Raw genomic sequence first — 7,156 nt, 5'->3', positions numbered from 1 at the left:
CTAAATAATATTTATAATTTAAATTTAATTTAATTTTTCCGTGCAAGATACAAAAAAATAAACTAGTTGTTCTTATTAGGCTAAAAAATTATAGGAGGAGTGTTATATTTTAACGTGATAATTTTTTGTGTTTTTTAAAACTATGAGAGGTTCGATTTGTGTTTAAAAAATTTTAAAAATTTGGGGTACACAAATCGAACCCACCGATTTGTATTTAAAAAATTAAAAAAATTTGGAGTACACAAATCGGACGGTCCGATTTGTGTACTCCAAATTTTTTTAATTTTTTAAACACAAATCGGACGGTTTGAGTACAAAAATCGGACCGGACGGTCCAATTTTTGTACCTAAAAATCGGACAGTCCGATTTCTATACCTCTTAAAAATTGAACGGTCTGATTTGTACTCCGTAAATTAAATCATCTCACATTTTAGAAAAATATTACAGGAGATCACAATTTAAAAAAATACCATTGTTAATCCAATATTAAAAATAAAAATGTGGTTTCTAATAACCAAGTTCAATGGTATCTAAATTTCAAATTAAATGATCAAATTTTACGATAATGTGTTATTTTGAATTTAAAAATGTTACACGTAAGAGGAATAAACTACATTCATGCTTCCTCATCAGTTTACTTATTGCACATCAATTTCATTAGTTTACCAACAATATTATGATAATTGGTCTCCTCTTTTTTTTGGGTAATTATAATTGGTCTCCGCTTAATATTTCAAGAATGAAACAATGGCCCAACAATGATAAGCTCATTCATGAAATTCCTTCAACGAAATTCTAATGTTATTCTGGAATCATCTTCAACCAGCTTAGCTACAATATAGAGCTATTGTAAATCAGTTTAGAAAGTTCTACAAACTGCTCCCTCAATAATCAGCATAGATCTAAGTGTCACCTTTACATTGAACCAAAGGAAATATTTTTATCTTTACATCTGTACGCTATAATTTCTCAGCTATCAAAATATTAGACTGGAAAAAGAAAATACAGGCTTAGAGAATTTTAGAGCACTCTGCCAGGTTTTTTTTTCCTCTAGCAGGGAGTATCTAGGACCATAGTTGTCAACCTACATCAAACCAGTGAGTCATTGAGTCACTAGTAAATTATTGGTTAAACCGATCAACTTGATCTCACATAAATAAAAATTAAATAATGTCTAAAATAGTTCTTGAAATTTTTAACTCGCTTCAGATTAATTAGTCCTCTACTTTTTAAAATGACCAAATAAATTATTCACTCTCAGAATCGTGAATTCTTGTTAGTCTAAAAGTTACCAGATGTTTTAACGGTGCTAACGCGTGGCACTTAATTGCACGCTAATGTGAACACACAATGAGCTCAACTCAAATTGATGTCTAAAAATTTGATTAAAACACCCAAATTGATCTATTCACACTTATAAAATCCTAACTCCCAAATGCTTATCTTTTTCGTATAATCTTCTTCGTCTCCATTCCTCTTCGCTGCTATTGTTCATAGTATCCTCTTGTGAAACTCTGAAAATTTGTTCTTTTGGGTGAGGCATGATGTGTGGCGGTGATAGAAGTCAAGGAAGCTCAAGCAAGAACAACTCGAGTAGAAAAAATTACGGTAACAGAAAAATTCAAACCAAGGGTAAGAACGTTGTATTATGCAATTGTGGGTTGTGTACGGTGATTAAGTACTCAGCGACGCTAGAGAATCAAAGAAGACCTTTTCATGGGTGTTCCAACTATGAGGGAAAATTCTCTATTTGATGAAATTGTTAAGTTGATACGAGTTTAAAGGGATGATTTGGTGATTGTTAATTCAATGTTTCTTTTTGCATTATAGTCATTTGGAGTTCACTATAATTTCTTTCGTTGGGCTGATGAATATGAAGAAGAAAGTGTGGTTCAGGTTGCATAAGCAGTTTTCAATGAGCTCAATTGGAGAATGGAATCTTTAGAGAGTAGTATTAGCACATTAAAGATGCTGATATTGCTGTTGTTATGTGTTGTAATAATTATTGGGTTTAATTTCGGTGTTTGGTTGTTTTGGCTTTTAGTTAAGAAATAGCTAGAGCGTGAGTGTGTTCATGATCATTAAGTAATGATTTATGATTATAAATGAAGTTCAGTTTTCCTCAACTTTGTATCTTATTAACTTGGATGAAGGATAATCTAATGACAAAATAAAGCTAACAAATATATACCTCTAAATAGAAAAACTTATAATATATCATTATAATTATAATAACCATGACAATGGTGTTGTCTTAACAAAAGCATAAAATAGTGTCAATTATGCAATAGTATAGTGCAAAATACAAAATATAAACTAGGACAAAAGTTTATAGCTAGGGTCATATCACCATGAACAAACACTAACAAAATACAAGTTTAGACTTAATCCATTACAAAGCAAATCAAAAGTAACAACTGAAGCAACAACACTAAATTGTTCCTACCAGCATAAAGTAACAACTAAAGTCTTCATGACATCATTAGACTTTTTTTTTGGGTGCCTTAAATCTAGGTGTTGGAACAAACTTCAACAAAACCTCAATCTTTTCAGATGTTTCTACACTTGCTCCTTCTATTGTCTCCTTTGAAACCACATTAGAAGTACCAACATTTGACTTTGGAGAACTGACAGCATCAACAGATGGCCTGACAATTGAAAGTTTGTCTTGTCTAGTTATCTTCCGCTTGGACAACTGTCAATCATAACAACTAGAATCAACCACAATGCTAATATTTACAACATTAATAGTAATAACGGATCATAACTCAATAAAATTATTCAAATTATGGCTTCTAAATAATTTTAGTAACATAAATTACCTTAGTAGCATCTTGAGCAACAGGAACAACAGTACCTTGAGCAGCAGCAATACCTTCTACAGCAATACCTTGAGCATCAACACCTTGGGCTTGGGCAACATCTCCAGCTTATATAGCAACATGTCCACCTTGTTCGGCACCAGCTCCATCACCAACTTGATCATCAACTTGATTAGTTTGTAGGGCTTTTTCACCAACTTCATCATCAGCTTGTTCTGCAGCTGCTGCTGCTGCCTCCTCTCCCTTAGCTTTTTTGTAACTTCGCACCCTTATAGTGTGACCAACATCGTCACATGTTTCACAAGTGAACGTGCCATATTGCCTCTTTTATTTTGTGAAATTTTCCTCTTGACTGCCTTCAATAGGGGCCTTATGTGCATCCTTCTTTCTTGCATGGAGCTTTGGTCTGTTACGGGGTTTCGGTCTTGCCGAGGGATAAGCAATGAGAGTACTCAAACTTATCCCACATCTCTTCTCCTCTGACAGGGTTGATATGAAACTTATATATCTTATTGTAAGATCGCACTGTCAACCATTCATGAACATAGTTCTCAGGCCTACCATTCATACATACAATAGCCGCGATGGCATGACGACAAGGTAATCCTAAAAGCAAGATAACTAAGTGAATATGTTGTAGTATTTAGAAAAAAAATAAATCCAAAAAAAATATATGTATTACCTAATAGCTGCCATGATCTGCAACTGTATGTGTGATTTTCCAAATCAACTATCACATTGTGTGGTTCACCATGAACTTCAAACATGACTTCCGCAGCATCCCTAGACCACATAGGTGTTTGGTATCTGCTGAAATACCTCTCCTTTGCAAGCCTACTCTATTGTATAAGAGGTAAATGTCCAATATAAATGACCATCTTGAGTTTTTTTTGGACATACTTGTCATGGCAATCCTCCTAACTTCCTCTAGCAGTGTAAGTATTGGATTTGATCTATATGGCTGGGTGGCTGAGTTAAAGACTTCACACATGTTGTTATATACGTTGTCATTTTTTGAATTATCTTTGTAGTGTGCTCTGGTCCAGGATTCTTTTGGGATCTTTTCTAGATACTCCCATGCCTTCACATTGATAATCTTGAGGGTTTGCATATTTTTGTTAAACTCTGAAACTGTCTGTGCTCTAACACATACCCATAATAATAATTTGAGGTGTTTGTCCTTCCATCGCTTTTGGAGGTTATGCCACAGGTGCCATGCACAAAATCTGTGATGCACATTGGGCATAACCTCCTGCAGTGCCAGTATGAGTCCCTACCATGGTAACAGTTCAAAATTCACAAGTGGCTAAAGTTTAAAATAGACCCTAATTATACACTCATTAAATCTAAAGATTCCCTAACACAACCATCATTAAGTCTAAACAATCTAACATATCATATATCGTGCTTTTATATAGTACATTATACATACCTTCTGCATGTCACTCATGAAACACCAGTTATATTCCTTATAGTATCCGATGTCTTCATGCAAAAGTTCCAAGAACCACTTCTAAATTGTTGTATTCTCAACAGAAATAATAGCCGATGCTATAGGGTAGATGTGATTGTTTGCATCTTGTCTGATGGTACACATCAGCTATCCTCCATAGAAAGTCTTTAGAAAAGCTGTATCCAAACCAATCAAGGGTCTATATCCATGCACAAACCATTGCTTGAAACCATAAAGACACATAAAAATTCTAAAAAATATAGGGTCTCCCTCAAGCTATGCATTGACACCTAGTTTCATAGTAGATTTCGGATTTGACCTCAACAACTCCTCTGCATATTCCCTAAGCTTGGCATACTGGGCTGCTTCATCACCTCTCACAATCTTCCTAGCATCTCCTAAAGATCTTGTAATTTTGGTCCTAGATAATTGAACTCCAATTTTTCTCTTGAAAAAATCAAATACTTCACAATGCCTAAAACTAGGTTGCTTCCTTACCTTTTTTATTAGGATTTTAGTAACCCACTTCCTAGTTGCACACCTATTTCTTGTCTTTCTCTCACAAATATGATCATCATTAAATGTCTTAATCTGCCAGCATGCATGCCTCTTATTATAAGAACAACAGACCAACCAAGGACACTCTTCATTTTTACAAACAAGTCTAGCTCTAACAGTGTCATTCTTTGAATACCTTACTCCCTTTTCCTCTTGTAGAGTGTAGTTTGTAACAACCCTCTTGAAGCTTTTCTAGTTGTAAATTTTATCTCCAATTCTAACCTGACATGGCCAAATTGGATTTACAACTGGGTTTGCCTCGTCATCAAAATTTAGTGGAGTCCTCAGCTCATCTGACTTCTAAGAGTCACCCAAAAATGAACCTACATATCAAATTACATTAAACTAAATAAATAACTTCAAATAAATATGCTTTAGCAAATCATAAATTAAACTAAACTAAACAAAATACAATAAATAAGCCCAAACAAATATGATTTAACAAAATATAGATTACACTAAACTAAATAAATAAAATAACTCCAAACAAATATGCTTTAGCAAACCATAAATTACACTAAGCTAAAACAAATAAAATAAAATAAATAAGTTCAAACAAATATAATTTAGCAAAACATAGATTAAACTAAACAAAATAAATTACCAAGACTATAGTTATCAAATTCATATCTTCTATCCTTCTCAAAGTTTGAGTCATCAATTGAGGGGATTAAGTCTTCTTCATGTACAACTTTTTCTTTTTCTTGTCTAAAGTATTGACAGCTTGCTTCTTTCTTTTTTTAGATGTCTCAGCCTCAGATTCAGTGCTTGATTCTGAAAGTACAGGCGGCAGATGTGGCTTGTAAAGATTATCTTTTGCAGATTCATATGAATAAGATAATTTACCATCAACCCCGGCCCAATGATTGGCCTTTAAGGAGCCTTCTTACCATCAGATCTTTTCACAAGTTTTCTAGGTGACTTTGTTGAAGTGTTAAACTTGAAGCCACCAAATTATTTTGTTAGTTTGGTGGTGGAATTTCTCTGAACAATTTGTGTAGTTATTGTGTTGGTTTTTTCTGAGTTGGGAGAATGGATGTAATTGGGTTTAGTTGAGACAATGGCTTGGTGGTGATGAAAATTTTTTGGGAGCAATGGGAATCGACTATGATAATGGCATGCGGATAATGGGCTGTGGTATGGGCTATGGTGTGGGCTTGGGTGTGAGATGTAGTGGCAACTTTGGTGTGGAATGTGGTGTGGGTTGTGGTGTGAGTCCGGATGACTTAGTATTCGGTTGCACAATTGGCTCACTAGGTGGTATTGGAGTCTTTTGCTCATTAGGGGAACACAATTGGCTTAGAATTACATTAGTTTCCTTAATTGTGTTTCACTAAGCCATCCTTGTCACCTCCTTCACTAACACATTCATCATCATTAGACAGTTCCATATAATCTATAAACTTAGGGATAGAGGAACCATGTTCAAAATAGATATGAATGACATTACTGATGCGGAATTCACAATCCACAAAACACCGACAAGTGTACCGGGTCGAATCAAGTAATACCTCAGGTAAATGAGGGTCGATCCCATGAGAATTAACCAGTTAAGCAAGTAAAATCAATCGATTAATCTAGTCAAACTAGCAAATTAGGATTTTAAAAGATTTTAAACTTAAACAGCAATTAAACGAAGTAAAACAAAAGCAAATAGTGAGTACAAAAAAGATTTATAATTGAGAAAGTTAAGGTTTTAAAGATGCTAGTTGTCCGAATCAATAGTTTTCACTTCCTATTCTAATCATGCAATAATTCTTTTATGAAAAATTATTAGTAATTAAACTCCAATTTCTTGGTGATTCAATTTCTCTTTAACCTAATTAAACGTTAATCCCTTATTTTTATGGATTAAGACTATTGCTTTTCTATTTTAATTAATGTATTGATTCAATTTCAAAGATTGTTTTCATTCTTAATCTTATGAATCTGGGTGGAACGAGTGTATGACCCTTATTCTTCATGAGTTTTTGTGATTCTCGAGAGAGTTATCTCGCTTGAACAATAGCTTGAAAACAAATTCCTCCTAAATTTACATGAACTAATTGGGATATGTGACATATAATCCTGTTAGCTTTGGGTAATTAGGGTTTTTGTGGTCATAAACTAGTTTTGAACTTAACCCTCTAATTAGAATTAAGTGACCACGAGAGTGGCAGTTAATCAAGGTTAGAGGAGACTAAATCACTAAGAGATTAGGGTTTAGTCATTTATAATTTGCCATGGAATGAATCATGCATTGTTAAAATAGTTGGTAAGAACTTTTAATCCAGAAAAGTAAACATCTCCAAAGTCTTAACTATTTTCTTTCACTATTTTTAC

This window comes from Arachis ipaensis, chromosome B03 (genome assembly GCF_000816755.2).
Source record: "Arachis ipaensis cultivar K30076 chromosome B03, Araip1.1, whole genome shotgun sequence".
In the NCBI taxonomy this organism is placed as follows: domain Eukaryota; kingdom Viridiplantae; phylum Streptophyta; class Magnoliopsida; order Fabales; family Fabaceae; genus Arachis; species Arachis ipaensis.
Note: the sequence above shows the minus strand (reverse complement) of the source record.